Raw genomic sequence first — 19,281 nt, 5'->3', positions numbered from 1 at the left:
GAAAACAAATTAAATATATATTGGCTTCCGAACTAATTTTTATTCAAGTTTAAATATGTATTCATGTCCAGATAATAACTGTATATTTTTCCTTCTTCTCTAGACTCCTTATTTCCTGGTGGCTGGAAATAATGAACGCTTTCAAATGCACATGTGCACATTTATGGTCAGTGTGGTGGACATCTGCTAAATTTGCCCACCCAGCATCTGCCCTTGGTCTTATCCCTGACAGAAGAGGCTGGTCCCACCAATCCACCAAGTCCTGCGAGCCATGGAAATTTGTTCAGGGACAGGTCTGGAATTCAAGTTTGTCCAATCCTCATTCCCCAGACTTTTGCCAGAGAAACTAGGAAGAAGACACTGTCCATAGGATATAAACCTAGAGAAGAGCCAGAAGATAACACAGAGAAAAAGAGAACAGAGACACAGACAGAGACAGTCTTGCTGCCATTGTCTGAGCCCCTGAATCCAGCATGGCTAAAGCTAACTGGCCCTGGCTTTTTCAGCTATGTGAGACAATACATTGCTTTTTGGTCTTAAAACAAATCAAATTGGGTTTTCTGTCACTTAAAATTGAACGAGCTCTGACAGGGCATTTATACATCCCAGGTCTTAGCAGATGGTACTAACCTAGGTCTGTTCCCTGCTTCTCTCTACTCTTTCTTTAGTTGGGCTCTTTCAAGTAACTCAAATAAGTCTCAGTTAGGAGGTGAAGAGAACTGTAAGGATGTATGTGAAGGTGAGGAAGAGGAAAGGACCTGAAGTTCAGGAACAGAGATTCTAGTCAAGTCAGCCCATGCCAGCAGAAAAAGGGGAGGCACAGGAGTGAGTAATTGCCACTCTGCTACTCCGGGCTAATAAGACTCTGCTGTGTTAAGTGTCTTCTCTCCCTATGACTTGTCTGTTACAGCCACCCCACCACTTACTCTTTCAACCTGCCATCTCTCTGCCTCCAGTCCCTGCTTCCTCATAACTTTGACTCTCCACAACCCCTCTTGGCTCCCACTCTTCCTCAAGGCTCCTGTGCACACAGCACTTCAGCTTCAAACTTCGTTCCTCACAGCCTCTTTCTGCTGGCATTTCCTAGCCCACATTCCTGAGAAACAGGCAGTCTGATTGGCCCAGCTCCTCTTCATGTGCAGGGCAAACTCACAGGTTACTGACCCACCTACCAAGTGTCTGCCTGTGAGTCAGTAGGCACTTCAGGGCCAATCAGCTTTGAATAGGGATGAGATCTCTTGCTTTTACTTAGGACAGACTGTGAGCAAAGCAAGCACTATGACTGGTTTGTCTTTTCCCCAGCATGGCCAATGCATGCTTTTCTTTCTTCATAGAATATTTTTCTTCCGTCTCCCTTTCTCTGACAGAAAAAAACCATCTCAAAGGCCATCTCTTCCAGGAGGAGGCTATGCCAGAGTCCTCCTTCACGGTGCTACCTCCATCATCGCACCAACCATCTGGTAATGTCATTGTGCAGATAGGATAATGTTTTAATATTTTAATTGATGAGATTTTCTTTAGGATTCCCTGATACCTCAAAGTTCTTCTCTTTGAGGAGCTAGACTTTAGGAACATAGGAAAGCATAAGTGACTCATTCTTGGCTTTTGCATTCCAAAAAACCATTTGGGAAACATAAACCTGGATTTTCAAGCTTTCATATACTGAGAAAAAAGAAAGCAGCCCTGACTTTTGGGAGCTATCAACCAGGTTGATATTGTTGGCACATTATGAAACCTGACCTTGGTTTTGCTAGGAGCTGGCCTGGAACCCACACGTAGGTCTGGGTGTCCTCCTATTAAACAGAAATAATTTCATAGCACATCAACATAATATAAGGCTACTCTGATGACCACGTTGCATCCAGACAAAAACAAGACCATTCCATAAGGATGTCTGAACACAGACAAAACATGAACATGTCAAAGCCACAAAAATACCCATCTCCCTCTCCTAGCTAATATGAGTGTCTGCCGCTTCTTTACCAATTATAGCTTCAGCTTCCATCTATTCTTCCCTCCTTCTAGATAAAATGTATTAAGATGCCCAATCATAGAATTACCCTACTTCCTGGCAGCATCCAATCCAGAGCAAAACTCTATTTCCTTAAACCCTTTCCAAAATCTCTTAACACAAACCCAAATCCTGTAAGTCCTTTCTAACACCTTCTTAATAACAACGTCCCAATTCCCTATGGTATGTGCTCACTGCACCAAGTAATAAACCCAATTTATTCAACTATACATGTGTTCTGGATAGTCTTGGTTGGAGGGCATTGACATTCAAAACTCCAAAGGAATCAAGGCATAGATTATGCCATTAAAAGACTTAAAAGAATGCATGTGGTCATGCAAAGACATTTTATTCTAATCCCCACCCACAGCAAGCTGCATACTATTCTGTATAATCTACAGTCTGGGAAAGTGAGGCAAAGAGCAGCAGAGATCAAAGGGAAACACATTGACATTGACATCATACTGCTCAAAAATAAGTTCCCCTACAAGAATATTGGGATATCAAAAGCCAGTATCATTGTCACTAAGTGGGAAGGAAGAAATTCAACCCCTGGTGGGTCCCTGAGAGGAGTTCCCAAGCCATTTACTTTCCCACCTCCACTCACCCACACACACATCAAGCCAAGTCTTTTGGAAGCAGTATGTTTAAGAGAATTCTCATTGCGACTTGGGAATACAAGAGTAAGGAGGATCTATGCTCAATTCCCAGGCTGGGCGCAGTATTTGGCAAAACTCATAGAATTTCCGTAAGCCCAGCATCATGTAAAAAAAGTAGAAAATGGCGAAGTGGGGTTCCCAGCAGATAGGTCTGAAACCGTCTCCTGGAGTCCTTAAGCTTTCTAGCACAGTGCATGGAAAACCACCAACTGTCTGGGGACAATCAGAAGAGCAGTGGGAGTAGCTAAGGATGATCCAGACTTGAAGAAGCCTTGTGGTTAGGATAAAAAGGCACAGCTGCAATCTACATAAACCAGCCCTTAGGAACCAGATGGAAATAAGATGCTCAGCAGATGCAAGGTGGAAGTTGACACTAGGATCCCTCCATCCCCCAATATCTCAGCATTCTTCAGACCCCCGGAACTCAACAGCAACCCCATTGAAGCGGAGGAGCAGAAAATCCTGAACTGAGCAAGATTACTTGTATTGATTAAAATTATTCAATTACTATCAGAATAAGGCTCAAAATAGAAATTAAGTTCTGTTCTGGAAAAATTAAGACAGGTTCGTTTCTGGGCACCAGGTTGTATAATGATATCAACCTACTACTTCTATTGTTACCCACTCTAGGCTGCAGGTGTCTTGGATCTGTTGACTGAAAGTCGTGGTCACAACACCTGTCAGACTCCCTCACTAGACCCTAAGTTCCTGGAACATTGGAACCCCATATTATTTGTCATTGACCCACCAGTGCCTATCACAGTGCAGGTTTTGCATTTGTCCTGGATCAGCCATTAACCAGCTACATATTCTTAAGCAAGTTTTTTCATTTCTTTGAGATTCCATTTTCTCATGTTAAAATCAGGGAATCTACCGGCAAAAATAAAGCATTTTTCACTAATTATAGAAAACACTAGTCTTACGTTGGTAATAAAAATTAATTGTAGAATATTTTGAGAAAATATGTTTTTCTATTTTATAGCTATATACTAATCAGAACTAGGTTAACTAGATTCAACTACTCTTTTAATCCAAGGGATTCAGAGTAGTCCTTAGGGAACCTAAATTAATGACTAGATAAGGCAAATTTGTAATTAGTGTATCAACTGCTTATATGGAATTAAGTCTTTCCAAAGTGCTGGAAGGTGCTTTAAACGGTTTATCTTAAGTAGACCAACTGTTCCCAAATGTGGCTCATCCTCAGAATCATATGTGGAGCTTTTTAATCAGAGATCCCTGGACCCACCATGGAGATTCTGATTCCCTGGGTCCTGTTCAGCTCTGGAATGTGCCTGTTTAAAAAGCTCCCCAGGAAATTCCAGTGATCTGGGGAATCACTGGAATCAATCAAGTATGAGAATCAATGCTTTAGAAAAATATTAACTAAACAATGGAAACTCCAACCCTATTTGAACTATTATAGATTGCAAATAAAACTGAGGCGTGTAAATAACGCAAATAAAAAACCTCCTGTTTCTCTCTCGCCACATTCTCATTCCCCAGTAATAACTATTATTGGAACTTGGTTGTATATCCTTCCAGATATTTTTCTGTGTATTCCATTTGAATCTCCATTTATTGATTTCACTTATGTGCCAAGCTTGTGCCAGATCCTGTAATAAAATTGGTTTAGGAGATGTGACCAGGTATATTCTTAGGGAAATCACTGTGACCCCCTCCCCCCAACTTCTTCCTGTTTCTCTCACTCACACTGTCTTAGGCCATTTTCTAGCTGCTATAACAGAATACTAGAGACCAGGTAATGTATTTTAAAGACATATTTATTTCTCACCGTTCTGGAGTCTGGGAAGTTCAAGAGCATGGCTTCAGCATCTGGAGAGGGCCTTCGTGCTCCATCACAAGATGGTGAAGGGCAAGTGGGCACACGAGACAGAGGAAATGGAGGCCAAAAGCCCCCCTTTTGTTATGACTAACCCACTCCCGAGATAGCAGCCTTAATCCATTCATAAAGGCAAAGGCCTCATGACCTAAGCACTCTTAAAGGTACCACCTCTTAATACCGCTACAATGGCAATTAAGTTTTGACATGAGTTGAAATTGACATTGAAACCATAGCACTCACCATCCCCTGTTTCACTCCCACTGAAAGCAGAAGGGAGCACCTTAAATCCCAATCCACCTGCCTGGGAGCCATTACTGAATTTTCTTTCATGGCCCACAGTGTTGTTTGTCTTCTAATTCTTCCCTCCTTGGGAGCTGCAAAGGCTTTGAAAGCAGTCAGACACTTAACACAAATCCCAGCTCTACCACTTTCTAATTGGGTACTTCGCTTAATATTCCTGTGCCTCAATTTTCCCATCTATGCCATGATGTTAACAACAGTACCAACTCTATAGAGTTTTGATGAGTAACACCTGTAAAATTTAATTTCTGCTTTCCCTCCTGTAATGCTCTCATTGACATACATTCTCACCTCACTGCAAGTAGTTGCCAGACGCATGCCCAAATCCCAACTCTAATCTTAGACATACACATACACACCACCCCACAAATACATTAAAGCTTCAGGGTTTTGTTTAACTAAAACATAAAATAATAAAAAGAGTCAAAGCATTTATTTTCTGCAGTCTTCTCCCAACAAAAAGCTGTCCTCCCATTGTGGGTGGGAATGGATTGACGCATGTTCAGGCAGATATACCTGTGATCCAAACATTTTCTCTAAAATCCCAAGCACCTAGTGATCACGTCTAGAGTTTTTGTCTTGTTTTTGTTTTTAAATCTCTTTGTATCCATTTCTTTTCCAACTCTTTCTTTAGGTATAAAGATGCAATGCCTCCAACAATAGGTTTCCAAGATCATCTTAACCCATCAAAACTCTGCTTGTGACACATTTCTCAAAACCCTGTTTGGGTTGGTGTTACTTGACAATATATTTCATTTTATCTAGAGATAACACATTTGCATAGTGCTTACTCGTAAAAAAATAGATATGTATATATATGTGTGTGTATGTATACATACATATATACAGAGATAGAATGGTTCTAAATACCTGAGTCATCACCTAAATTTCTCATTTGTAATATTTGGCTCCCCATGTACTCACAAGCAGAGAAACATACACTTCTGTGTGTATATCCTGGCGTAAGTGCATACACACACAAACACATATATAAATCTCTTTTTGACCCTATCATGTTCATAGTTTGAAAAGTTTGTTAGAAGAACCAGCCTGGTAATAATTCACTGCACCTCATGTATAATAAGCAGAAATGCACCGGCCTTTATGATGAATTGCCAGGGTAACACAGGGACATCTTGTTTGCATTTCAATGCACCAAGTGTCAGATTCTTATTTCATTACTTGCCAGTACATTAGTGGATGGTTTTTAATTTCTTTTTTTTTCCCCCTTTAGCAAAGCTCCATGGAGACCTCTCGCTCTTGCCACTTGCATTGGGAGCAAGGTTGCATTATTTTTAAATGCTATAATATCTGGGTCTCACTCGAAATATTGCTGAATTAACAAAATAAATAATAGCATACTACCAGCAGTTCTATCTGGCTTTAAAAAAAGACACCAAATTTATCTTGCTTTTATTAAATTCTATAAAAGGAAGATTGGGAGATTTGTGGCATCTTCTTCATATTTTAAATAGGAGAGTGTTCTATGTTGTTAATGTTTTGCTTTGTTTTTCTTTTACCAAGATTCATATTGTTCCTTATGCAAAACAATACATGAAGCCACAAGAAGCTATTCTCAGGGAAAATTTGTTTCTGAATTACCAAACTGAATCTGCAGAACTGTAATCTGCTGGGAGCTGCAGGATGTTTAGGCCTACCATGAAGTCCCTTGGCCTGCCCCACACTAGAAGGCAGCAGATTAAATGTTGATGCCTTATAGACTAAGAGCAGTTTTTTTTAATTCTCAAAAAAGTTGAAGTGAATTTTCTTTCTAATATTTCCCATATATATAATCAAATATAATGCATTCTTAAACTTTGGTGGGCACCAGAATCACCTGGAGGGCTTGCTTAAAAACACAAATGACTGGTCCCCACCCCGAGTTTCTCATTCAGTAGATCTGGGATGAGGTCTGGGAATTTCCATCTCTAAAAAGATCCCGGGTGATGCTGATGATGATGCTGGTTGGGGAATTTGCTTTCAGAGTGGATTCTAAGCCCAGCTCTATCATTTACCTTCTGAGTGGGCTTGGGAATGATGTTTCACCTTTCTGAGCTTTAGATTCCTCATCAATAAAATGGAGATAACAGTAGCAATTTTCCCTGGGGTAATTGTGCGGAAAAAATGAACCAATATATATTAAATACCAGGTACATAATAGGCACTCAATAAATATTAGTTTTTCCCCTTCCTCTTCTCCTTCTTACAGGAGGAAGGGACATGAGAGGTCCTATAGTCCAATACTCCACACAGAACAGAGGTCCCTCCTCTAACCTGCCTGTCATAGTCATTCAGTGCCTGTTTGGTCACCTTCAGATGTCGGGAGCTCACTACTTCAGGGAAATCCATCCCTTTGTGGCCAGCTCTCATTTACAGAATGTTATGTTGAGTTGAAACCTATCTCCCTGAAATTCTACGCTACTGCCCTCCAGAGTCACAGAGAATAAATCTTACTTCTTATTTTAAAACTTTTTATTCAAGACATCCTATAGGCTTATCAATACGGTGAGTAGACTTCCAGGAAAACAGATCTTGAGCTGCTCAGTTCACCTGTTGTGTTTATTAGTGGCTTCAATGATGGATTCATTCACTAAACACAGCATGTGAGGAGAACTCTGTTAAAGATGAGGCTGGCAAAATGAACAGAAGCTGGATTATGTAGGCTCAGATAGGCCAGACTAAGAGGTCTAGCCTTTATTCTAGAAGTCCAGGTGGTGGGAAGCCTTTGGCTAATTTTAAGCCAGAGAGTAAAATGCTTGAATTTGTATTTTGTAAAGATCACACTGACAAGAGCTTGAAGAATACATTGGGTGTGGTGAGACTGGAGCCACAGAGACCAATTAGAAGACTATAGAGAAGAAGAAATAAATAGAAGAGATGTCAAGGAGGCAGAAAGAACAGGATTTGATAATGAATTGCATGTGAGGGACAAAAGAGAAGGAGGTGTCTGGGATAATGTCCAAGGCCCTGGCAGCTGAATAAATGGGGTTTACTTTTACTGAGAAAGGTAATACTTTAAGTGGATCGGGCTTTCTAGGAAAAAATGAGTTGAATTTGGGCACCTCAAGTTTGAAATACTTCAGGACATCCTGTAGGCAGTTGAATACATAGGTCTGAAACCTCATGGACAAGTTCTGAATGGTAGTCATAGATGTAGAATCAATGATTGATAGATAAATTACAGTCAAAAGTATAGAATTACAGTCAAAATTATAGGAATTATAGGATAGATTACAGTCAAAATTTCACCACTCAGAGTGAAAGAGGAAAGAAGAGGACTAGGGCAAAACTTTAAAAAATAGCAACATCTGAGGGGCAGATGAAACAAAAGGAATCTACCAAGGACAGTCGGAGAGATGAAAAGAGAACAAGAGACAGTAGTAATACAGAAGCCAAAGGAGGAAACCAAAAAGAAAGGCATGGTCAACAGTATCCAGTGCCAGACAGTGAGAACTTCAGGTAAGTACTGAAAGAGACCCATTGGATGTAGTGATCCAGAGGGGATCGGGGTGAAAAATTGTCTGTGCAGTGATGGTGAAGACAAGGAGGTCGCAGTCATGTGAGGAAAAAGGGATAAAAGAGAAAGAGGGTTTTATAAAAGTAGACTATCTTCAAAGAGCTTGGAGGGAATGGAGAGAAATGGGTCAAGGTGGTTAGAATGCATCAGGGAAGGGTATTTGTTTAATATCAGAGAAAAATGAGCATGATTTCCTGTGGGGTGGCAACCAGCAGGCATGGCCAGCACTTCTGCTAAGCAAGCTCATGTACTCGTGTGTGGCTGAAACTCTGTGACTGACAAACATCAGCCACAGCAAAGTCAAGAAGAATAAGGAGATGACTTGGCGCAACAGAGGACTGAAACTTGACTTGATGCCCAAAGAAGGTTGATTTGTAGGAAAATGAAAACATTGTGAATTTTCAGATTATTAACTCCAAACTCAGAGTCTCTGTGTCCCTAGAAAATACAGCCATTCCTCCTTAAGGACACTCAAGCCTAGGAAAGGAAGCAGGAAGATGACTCTCACATTAGGTGACTGGCACCTGCCCCATTCTTTTGCCACAAACCATGCCATGAAGCTGGAAAGCAGCTTCTGTCTCCAGGATTCACTCATGACCCTCTTTACATTTATTCTGTTAGCCCATACTCTACTGTCATCCACCAGCAATCTTTTCCCTGGATCCAGTATCTGTATCTTACCCTCCTCATTTTTTTCTCCCATTCAGACTCCGTTTTTTAATTCACCTCCTTGCTGCTACTTCTGCTGTATCACCAGTTCTGAAAAGCATCCTTAAGCTCAGCATTCAAACCAATTCCAGATAAAGGACAAACTCCCTGGCCTGCCACCTCTGCAGAATACACCAGCAAGACCAGCTATGGCCCCCATCAAGAGAACTTAAGGGTACATATTGCCTTAACTACACCTCCATCCTATTCCTCTAAAGCTCAGCACAATGCCTTGTACATAATGGATCCTTGATAATTATTTACTGAATTGAAAAGTACTTAGTGGTCCTCTCCTTTACTATATTTTTCTCCAGTTCCCCAGGACAGAAGTTGTTTTCATCGTTCTGGGATTTCCAGAGCAACCATCTCGTGAATAAGGGTCCTAATCATACCTCCAGTGGGGCAGACACTACTCCAAACAATGTGGCATGCTTTTCCTACCACTCTCCAACAGATTGATTCTCATGCAGGTGCCCAAGACCAACCAGCTAGTAAATGGCAGAGAAAGGATTTGAGACCTCCCCATCTGGCCCCAAAGCCTGCGCTCTTTGAGACTTAGACACTGCCGTCCTTACTCACCCACAGGAGTGGCACAAGGAGGAGAATGCTGTGCCCCCAAATGTCTCCCCTACTCAGCAGGCATTGTGCCCCTCCCTGAACAAGCTTATGGGACTGTAGTCATCAAGAGACTTCACTGAACTTCTTAGGGCTGGGACTAGGATGAGACAAGAGAGGCTGACCCTACATATGTATGATCCTGAGAATGAACGCCTCCTTAAATTTTGTGCCATACAAGTCTCAATCACCTCATCCTAGTCCCAGCCCTGGCTTCTCTTAAGGATCTCCTTTTGATATCCTTAAAAAATACTATTCACAAATGTACAAAATTATCTTTTTTTTTTTTTTTTTTTTTTTTTGAGACAGAGTTTCTCTCTTGTTGCCCAGGCTGGAGTGCAATGGCGCAATCTCAGCTCACTGCAACTACCGCCTCCCAGGTTCAAGAGCTTCTCCTGCCTCAGCCTCCCGAGTAGCTGGGATTACAGGTGCCCACCATCATGACTGGCTAATTTTTTGCATTTTTAGTAGAGACAGGGTTTCACCATGTTGGCCAGGCTCGTCTCAAACTCCTGACCTCAGGTGATCCACCCGTTTCAGCCTCCCAAAGTGCTAGGATTACAGGCGTGGCTGTACTGGGCTGCACCCATCCAAAATTGTCTCATTTCTATAAACTTATTTCAACCCACTATCAGCCCGGTGTATGTGCATAGAGAGATTCTGGAATGTTGCTTATATTGAGGATGGTTATTTGGGGGTTGGGTATTTGAGGTATATCCTGGCTTAAGTTCCCTGAGACAAGGTTAATGCACAAATGATTTATTCAGGAAGTAATTTCTACAGACTAAGGGGAGTAAAACAGACAAGGAAGAAAAGCCAACACAAGGATACTATCAAATTGGGCATTACCATGGGCAACTGGTGGTCCATCTGTCCAGGTTCTCCTTGGGAAATATACAGAAGGTATCTCAGAATTATTCCCCTGCCCCAAAGATCAACATTGAGAAGTACTTATCCACTGGTTTCCATCCCATTGATTGAGTTTGTGCACTCAACCTTCACTTCAAGTTTGTGCATGTGTGAACGTGAAGCAGACTCTCACTGGCATCCCATGCCATGATACCACAGAACCCTCAGGATAAGTAGCTTGAGCCAAGGCACTGCCAATGGAAGGAGTTCAAATGCCTGCACAAAGCAGTTTGCCATAGTAGAGGCTGAAGTAAGGGCTAAGACAGAGAGAATATGAAATGTCCAATATGGAGTGGTTTTTTTTACTTTTTTTATCATACTCTAATTTGCCAAATTTTGTGTAATAGTCTGCATTACACTTATAAAAATATTATAGCCAAGATTCTTTTTTTAAAATAAATATTTATTCACAGTCGGGGAATCCTTTGCCAGGAATTACAAAATTCTTTTATTTTTAACAGATGGGGTCTTGCTATGTTGCCCAGGCTGGTCTCAAACTCGTGGTCTTTTATTTTTAACAGATGGGGTCTTGCTATGTTGCCCAGGCTGGTCTCAAACTCCTGGTCTCAAGTGATTCTCCTGCTTTGGCCTCTCAAAATGCCTGGATTATAGGTGTGAGCCACCACACCCAGCCTCAGTCCACAATTCTTGTTGAGCTAATTCCTACATTGTAACTGACCTGTAGGACTAACTGTGTGGCAGGCCTGAAGACATGGACCCCAGCTTATAGATGGGAAGACCTCCTATGGACTTTCATAGGATACAACTTGGACTCTTTGTTCCTTGTATATAAGTGCTCTGCCCCCCAAACCCCACTCCACCTCACCTCACACACACACAGGGCCAATTCCCATGGCTTTAAATAAAATTTAAAACTGCCAACAATTCCTAAATTTTATCTCCAACCCAGATCTCATGTCAAAGCCCCAGATTCTGTATATACAATTGCCTGCCTGACATTTTCACTTGTGTATGTCAAAGACATCTCAAAATTAATGTTCAATAATAAACTCCTGAGTTTCTTCACAAAATTGTTCGACTCTTGACCACCATCTTTGTTACGGGCTGAATTGTGTTCCTCCAAAAATGTATACGTTGAAGTCCTAACCTCCAATACATCGGAGTGTGACCTTATTTGGAGATAGAACTTTTAAGGAAATAATTAAAGTGGGGTCACTAGGGTGGGCCCTAATCCAATAGGACTGATGCCCTTACAAGAAAGAGGAAACCTGTGAAGACATGGGGACAAGCTGGCCATCTACAAAGCAAGAGAGAGGCATGGAACAGATTATTCCATCAGGGCCTTCAGCAGGAATCAACCCTGATATCTTAATCTCAGATTTCTCAGAACTGTGACAGAATTAATTTTTGTTGTTTAAGCCACAAAAATTGTTACAGCAGCCCTAGAAAACTAATAAACCATATAAACAATTGATACCACTCCCCCAACCTCTGGTAGCTAAAAGCCAGAAATCTAAAGTCAGTCCTAAGTTACCTTCTTGCTTCAAACTACAAAATACATCTCAGTCTGACCACTTCCTCTCCTTCCATTGCCACTGCCTGGTCCAAGCCACCATATGTATCATCTGGAACCCTATCAGCCCCATCTAATAGACAGGCATGGTTCTTATTAGTCCCCTCCAGCATATCAGGTGTTGAGCAGTGGTTAGGGGCAGGTGGTGAAGAAGCAGGGGTCACAACTCCTGACAGGTCCTTCCTGTGTCAGCTGCTGTGTTGGCCTCTAACTTCTGACCTACTCTGCCCTATTTAGGCTTATTCTGACGCTCCATACCTTCCTCAGTCTCTCAGCTTGACCTCACTGTGCAAACTTCAGATCCAGAGCCCTCAAGGACCGTGTACTCAGCTTGGCTCTCCCCTGACCGTCTGCCCACCTGGCTGTCCCCTACTGCCCTGGTCCTGCTCAGACCCTCAGCATCTGAAGGTGTCCAGCTCCCCTGCTGCCTGCCCTTCAATTCTGCCTCTACCACCAGATCCCTCCCAGGGTTCCTGGCCCTGAGCCTTCCCCATCAGGTTACTCCTGAAATGCAGCCCCTAAGCCTGTGCAAGGCACACCCTAGCTGTGATGGTTCCCTAGCACCTACAGGAGAAAGTCCAATCGCCCTCCCCCACAACATGGTACGCAACTGCCTGGCCCTGCTTACCTCTCCAGACTTGTCTTTTATATCCCCCTTCCTCTCCTGAACACTCTAGAAATCTACTTGTTCCTCAGATAGGCCAAGCAATTTTATACCTCCATGTTTTGTTCATGCTGTTCCATCTTCCTCAAGTGCTTTTTCCCAGCTTTTACTCCCAACTGACTTATTGTTTGAGACTCAAATGCAATGGCCACCTCCCTCCATAATCCATTCCTCACCCTTCCACAACTTCAAGCTCAACATGCCCCATCCTCTTGCTCATATATTTCTTCTCTCCGTGTACTTCACCTGTTATGTAATACTTGTTTATTTTTCCATCTTCATCACTAAACTCCCAGTTCTTTGAAAGCACAGACCACCTTTTATTGACCTCTGTACCCTGAGGCCTACCATAATTGCTCACACACAGTAGGTATCAAATAAGTGTTTGTTGAGCCTAACTGGCCTGATTTGCAGACCCACTGCACCCTGGGTCCAAGGCGCCAGCCCACAGCAGGGTGATGTATTTCACCCTCTCCACAGCAGGGGATCAGGCTGCTGCATTTTCTGAACTGAGTCACATGGTAGAAGCTCTAAATGAAGTACACAGGTAGTGAAGCCTAGATGGCTTTTTAAAGTTTCTCAAGGAAAAGAAAATTGTGAAATGCCCCACTGGGGCCACAAAGCAATCTCTCCTAGTCCAGACTTGTGCCCAAAGCCAGCTGCTTGGGCTGGGAGATAACGGGGCCCCACGCTGAGCTGCCACCAGCGGACTCAGAAAAGTAACAAACTGACAACATTCAGGAAGAAGATTCCTCATTTCCAATAGTATCATCTATACCCTGTGGCATAAAGTACCTCCGGCCTTATTAACGTCTTTTACATTTTTTAGTGCTGAATCCAAGGTGAAAGGGAGGAGGGGGAGAGGGTACGTCTGTATCAGAGTCCTTTAGGAACAAGGAAAATGCCGTGGCAGAGATGAATTGTAGACCCAGAAATAGCATTTTTTGGATGAAACGTATAATGTTCACTCTTTTTCAAAAAAATGTTTAATACAGCCCAAATGACATCATATCAGGTCAGACAGAGCAGAGGAAGTTAGAAAAATACTGAGCCTGAGAAGAAATTAATACAGACAGGAGCTATCTAAAATGGATTCCGCACTACACCCACTGAAGATCAGAAAGGAAAATCTTCATCAAAAAAAGACATCTCCCCTTACCACAGTTAAATACCAGCTGGACTCATTTAGGCTTTTAAACTGTCTGCTACACTTCAAATACTAACATCAAAATTTGAAGGAAAATAATATTTAGCTAGTCTAGTCAGGCTGTCTCCTAGGTATACTTATGAAGTAGAGAAATTTCTTAACATATTCAGTAAGTTTGGTATAATTCACCCACACAGAACTCCTCCAAATACCCACCAAAGCTTCCTAATTGCCCAGAACTTATGGTTCCCGTTTTCCCCATCCCCTGAAAACGTAAGTAGTCCTAGAGGTCATGGAATTATAGAATTCTGGAGATTAACATGTATGCATTAGTATTCTCATGGTTGCAAGTATCTGAAACCCACTCAATCTAGCCCAAGGACAGAAAGGGAGGAGAAGTTTATTTAAGTCCACTACACTGTCTAACAGAACCCAGTGGGAATAATGCACTCTTTCTCAAGAAAGAACTGAAAAGTCACCATGATTTCAATTCCGTCTCTCATTTCTGATCCTCTCTGCACATCTGCTTTACTGTCTGTCTCTGTAGACTGGGATTTCCTGATCCTTAGCCCATGGAACAGACTGCACACCCCACAGTTCCTGAGGCATGACTTTGCAGCTACACAAGGAAGCTAAATAACTGGTTGTCCCTCAAGTTCAATGGAAAATCCTAGAGGAGGGAATCTGACTGTCCCAGCTTGGATAAAGTATTATCTCTGTCACAATCAGCCATTGCTAAGCGGATAGATACATCCTGCAGTACAGAATTTGCAAGCAGTTCCCAGGGCAGAGTGTATTTGGCTGCTGTCCGAGGTCTAACCCAACACCGTGCGTGCACCCTAGTACAGTGTTGAGTACTGTGCAACCTCTCCCAGGAAATCTGGACAAAGTGAGGAAGAAGGTGTTGGGAGAAAGAGGTGCAAAGGATAGAGATAAATGGTTAGATAGATAGGAAGCATGAGCATCAAGGGATTGCCAATGAATTGTTTTCAAATAAGCATTTATTAAGAAAGAAACTACAACCGTGGCTGAAATTGTAGACAGCTAAAGAAGGGGGATGCAACACTGGCATTAAAAAAAAAAAAATTCACATGCAAACATACAGGACACCAGAAGGGTAGAGATGACACAGCTAAAATATTCTCATCCACCAAGTTACACTAAAGTGCATGTAAGTTTCTCTGTTTTACCAAAAGCAATGGCAACAAAAGCCAAAATTGACAAATGGGATATAATTAAACTAAAGAGCTTCTGCACAGCAAAAGAAACTACCATCAGAGTGAATAGGCAACCTACAGAATGGGAGAAAATTTTCACAATCTACTCATCTGACAAAGGGCTAATATCCAGAATCTACAATGAACTCAAACAAATTTACAAGAAAAAAACAAACAACCCCATTAAAAAGTGGGCAAAGGATATGAACAGACACTTCTCAAAAGAAGACATTTATGCAGCCAACAGACACATGAAAAAATGCTCATCATCACTGGCCATCACAGAAATGCAAATCAAAGCCACAATGAGATACCATCTCACACCAGTTAGAATGGCGATCATTAAAAAGTCAGGAAACAACAGGTGCTGGAGAGGATGTGGAGAAATAGGAACACTTTTACACTGTTGGTGGGACTATAAACTAGTTCAACCATTGTGGAAGACAGTGTGGCAATTCCTCAAGGATCCAGAACGAGAAATACCATTTGACCCAGCAATCCCATTACCGGGTATATACCCAAAGGATTATAAATCATGCTGCTATAAAGACACGTGCACACATATGTTTATTGCAGCACTATTCACAATAGCAAAGACTTAGAACCAACCCAAATGTCCATCAATGATAGACTGGATTAAGAAAATGTGGCACATATACACCATGGAATACTATGCAACCATAAAAAAGATGAGTTCATGTCCTTTGTAGGGACATGGATGAAGCTGGAAACCATCATTCTCAGCAAACTATTGCAAGGACAAAAAAACAAACACCACGTGTTCTCACTCATAGGTGGGAATTGAACAATGAGAACACATGGACACGGGAAAGGGGAACATCACACTGGAGGCCTGTTGTGGGGTGGGGGGAGGGGGGAGGGATAGCATTAGGAGGTATACCTAATGTAAATGACAAGTTAAGGGGTGCAGCACACCAGTATGGCACATGTATACATACATAACAAGCCTGCACGTTGTGCACATGTACCCTAGAACTTAAAGTATAATAAATATATATGTATAGCATTGCCCTTTTTCATTCTAAATTTTATTTTTTATATAATTGACAAATAAAACATATATACATTGTGGAATGTCTAAATGAGTTAATTAACATAGGCATTACCTCACATACTTATCATTCTGTGGTGATAACACTTAAAATCCACCCTCTTAGCAATTTTCAAGAACACAATACATTGTTATTAACCATAATCACCATGTTGTATAATAGTTCTCTCAAACTTATTTCTCCTATCTAACTGAAATTTTGTATCCTTTAATCAACATCTTCCCAACCACCCCCCTCAACCCCTAGGTCCTAGTAACCACCATTCTACCCTCTGCTTCTATGAGTTTAACTTTTTTACACTCCACATCTAAGTCAGACCATGCAGTATATGTCCTTCTGTATATAGCATTACTCTTAATGATTCTTTCATACATCTATTTAATTTAATTTTAAGTTGAACCATGTGAAATTGCAATTTTCATAGGCCAAACTGCCAAATATCAGCAAATTTCCAAATAATCTTTTTCAAAATCATACATATACGTACTTTTTTTGAGACAGGGTCTTGCTATGTTGCCCAGGGTGGAGTGTAGTGGCAGAATCTTGGCTCACTGCAGCCTCAACCTCCCAGGCTCAAGCAATTCTCCCACCTCAGTCTCCCAAGCAGCTGGGCTACATGCACATGCCATCATGCCCAGCTAATTTTTCTATTTTTTGTAGAGACAGGGTTTCACCATGTTGCCCAGGCTGGTCTCAAATTCCTGAACTCAAGCAATTCACCCACCTTGGCCTATAAAAGTGCTGGGATTACAGATGTGAGCCACCGCTCCTGGCCCATATATATACTTTTAAATAGAACTACGGACTTAAAATGAAAACATCAGTCCTTAGGATCATTCCTTCTTTACCCCTGAATCTCCTTCCTCAAAGCCAACTATTTTCAGGGTTATTTTTTAAACGTTGCTTCCAATTGCATATTTCTAAGCCATATTAATAGAGATCTTAAGTTTTCTGTTTTATACTTTATATGTCAACTTCCTCCTGTGGAAGATATGGACCATTTAAATACCACCAAACATATTGGCTCATCTATCAATTCCAGTAGTTTTCTTGGAGACATTCCTAGTGGAGCCTTCCATCCTTCTGTTCAAATCTTAACTGATACTCTCTAGACCTAGTGAGTAGTTGCAATCCTGAAACTTCTCTTACCATTATCCTGGGAATGCCCTTTGCCTCTCTTCTGTGTTGCCTTTCCCTGCACTGACTTGATGTTCTCTTTCTTGGTTTGCAATCTTATTTTGTGGAGCACACACCCAGAAGCCTTCTGAACATTATGCAAAGAAGATACATGTTTAGGAACTTATACATCTGCAAATTCATTCTACTTTCACACGTGATTGATGGTGTGGAATTCTAGATTGAAATGTATTTTCCTAGAATTTTGAAAGCATTACTCCTTGTCTTCCAGATTCCAGGGTTTCTTTTAACAAATTCCATGTCATTCTGATTTCTGATAAGTTGTATGTAATCTGCTTATTCTCCTTAGAAGCTTGTAGATTCTTCTCTATATTCCTGGTATTTTGAAATTACATGAAGATGAGCTTCGTGGTCAAATTCTGTTAATTTACCGTGCTGGGCTTTTAAATTCAGAGGTTCCTGTCCTACAGCTTTGGATATTCCTCCTGTATTATTTCTGTGATTGTTTCCTCTCCTTGGTGTTCTCCTTGAGGCTCCTATTTCTCAATGTTGCCATCCTGAACTGATTCTCCAGTTTTAACTTTCCTGTTTTCCATCTCTTTGGCTTTTTGTTCTATTTTTGAGAGATTATCTTCCACATTATCTTCCTCAATGTTAACTTCCAGCTCATTTATTGAATATATTATTTTATCATATTTTAAATTCTCAGGAGCACTTCCATGTGAAATCACCTTTTATCTCTCTGAAAATATCCATATGATATTGCCTCTTAGCTCCCTATGAGGATCTTTGTAGATCCTATTTTATAGAATACATTTTGTTTTGTTTTGTTTCTTCTCCCCTTCTTGTGTTTCCTCAGAGATATTTTGTCTGATTGGCTTGTTTTGTTCACTGTCTTTCCTGTAGGAGATGTTTTTCAAATGCCTGATGATCTTTGGGATTTCTCTATTTGGGTTTGGGTAGGGTTGTTGTTTTTGGTTGTTTGTTTATTTGTTTTGTTGGTTGGTTTGGTTTGGTTTTCTATCCAAAAATGAAGTCCTAAAAGCTGTCTGTGCCTGGGTGGGCCTTATTGGCTGGTGGGCTTTACAGCAAGGGATCATGTGGTGATCCAGGCACTTTGTGAGGGGACTTTCAAATATGCATGTCTGAAGGTATAGTCTGTCTTGTATTCATTGTCTGGAGGGCTTGTATTTTTATTATTTCTTCTGTCTTTTCAGTGAGATCTGCTAAGAAGTAGAAATAAGGGCATAGTTCAGTCTACCATCTTCAGTTAGAGGTCCTCTATTGCATTTCTGACAATTAATATTTCTTTCTGGGAAGTTGGGGATTCATGTGTCTTCTATGTCTCCCCAACACTGCATTTATGCCTACCCTCAGAAGTCAAGAATATCCCCTTATTTTTTAACTTCTTTATCTCCAAAGCCATCTTTACTGGATAGAACCTACTTGGGGGTTCTTATTGGTTTCTCTGATTCCTTGAATGCATAGCAAAGTCAGCATACTTGGGAATGCACTCAACCACTTCCTTCTTCCTGCTTTGGCCAAAACATAAGGGGCCTGTTTGCCGGAACCCGCCCGTTACCTGTATACTTGACATAGTTCTCATAGCCCCATCTAGCAGAGCCAGTCTTCCAATGATGACTCTTGTGTCTTGCACTTCAAGACCAACAATTCCAGTGTGACGCTGGGGCCTGTAATGCCTTATAAGGCACGTCTTTTACCCACCAAAAACCTGGCACTGAACTTCTCTGGGGAGCATGATTTCAGGGGCAAATCATCTGCTTTAAGGCAATTCTGGATTTTCTTCATGTGTGAAATGGGGATAACACTAGTACAGCAAAATTATATTCCATAGCATTAGTTGATGTGATGCTATATAGGCACTGTCCTACCCAGGCTCTGCAACTAAAGGGAAAGACATCCTGATGTAGTAACAAACAGTTAACT

Source organism: Gorilla gorilla, chromosome 2 (assembly GCF_029281585.2).
Source record: "Gorilla gorilla gorilla isolate KB3781 chromosome 2, NHGRI_mGorGor1-v2.1_pri, whole genome shotgun sequence".
Lineage (NCBI taxonomy): Eukaryota > Metazoa > Chordata > Mammalia > Primates > Hominidae > Gorilla > Gorilla gorilla.
Note: the sequence above shows the minus strand (reverse complement) of the source record.